General features: G+C 40.6%; 1 non-coding gene across 1 annotated transcript; it reads left to right on the top strand.

Annotated features, from left to right (window-relative positions):
* Window positions 1-332: 332 nt before the first annotated feature.
* Window positions 333-440, top strand: LOC112752611 (small nucleolar RNA R71). Its single transcript, XR_003177039.1, has one exon. It is a non-coding gene; the product is annotated as a small nucleolar RNA R71 (small nucleolar RNA).
* The last annotated feature ends 594 nt before the right edge of the window (window positions 441-1,034 follow it).

The raw sequence follows: 1,034 nt of genomic DNA, 5'->3' as shown, positions 1-1,034 counted from the left end.
GAAGATGCCTCCTGAGTACTGTTGGATGCAGCTTGCATAACATTCAGACTCTGAGAAATCATATTGACTTGCTGAGTCAATATTTTTTTCTGAGCCAATATGGCATTCAGAGTATCAATTTCAAGAACTCCCTTCTTCTGAGGCGTCCCATTACCCACAGGATTCCTCTCAGAAGTGTACATGAACTGGTTATTAGCAACCATGTCGATGAGTTCTTGAGCTTCTGCAGGCGTTTTCTTTAGGTGAATGGATCCACCTGCAGAAGTATCCAATGACATCTTAGCTAATTCAGACAAACCATCATAGAATATATCCAGGATGGTCCATTCTGAAAGCATGTTAGAAGGACACATTTTGGTCAGTTGCTTGTATCTCTCCCAAGCTTCATAGAGGGATTCACCTTCTTTCTGTCTGAAGGTTTGAACATCCACTCTAAGCTTGCTCAGCTTTTGAGGAGGAAAGAACTTGGCTAAGAAAGCCGTGACCAGCTTATCCCAAGAGTTCAGGCTATCTTTGGGTTGAGAGTCCAACCACACTCTAGCTCTGTCTCTTACAGCAAAAGGAAAAAGCATGAGCCTGTAGACTTCAGGATCTACTCCATTAGTCTTAACAGTATCACAGATCTGCAAGAATTCAGTTAAAAACTGAAAAGGATCTTCAGATGGAAGTCCATGAAACTTGCAGTTTTGCTGCATTAGAGAAACTAATTGAGGTTTCAGCTCAAAATTGTTTGCTCCAATGGTAGGGATGGAGATGCTTCTTCCATGTAAATTGGAATTAGGTGCAGTAAAGTCACCAAGCATCCTCCTTGCATTATTATTATTTTCGGCTGCCATCTCCTCTTCCTGTTCAAAAATTTCTGTAAGGTTATCTCTGGGTTGTTGTATTTTAGCTTCTCTTAGTTTCCTCTTCAGAGTCCTTTCAGGTTTAGGGTCTGCTTCAACAAGAATGTTCTTGTCCTTGCTCTTGCTCATATGAAAAAGAGGAAATAGAAAAATAATAATAATAGGGATCCTTTTTGCCCAGGTATAGAG

Source organism: Arachis hypogaea, chromosome 15, assembly GCF_003086295.3.
Source record: "Arachis hypogaea cultivar Tifrunner chromosome 15, arahy.Tifrunner.gnm2.J5K5, whole genome shotgun sequence".
Classification (NCBI taxonomy): Eukaryota; Viridiplantae; Streptophyta; class Magnoliopsida; order Fabales; family Fabaceae; genus Arachis; species Arachis hypogaea.
The sequence above is the reverse complement of the archived record's forward strand: the minus strand, read 5'-3'. Positions and strand labels throughout refer to the sequence as shown.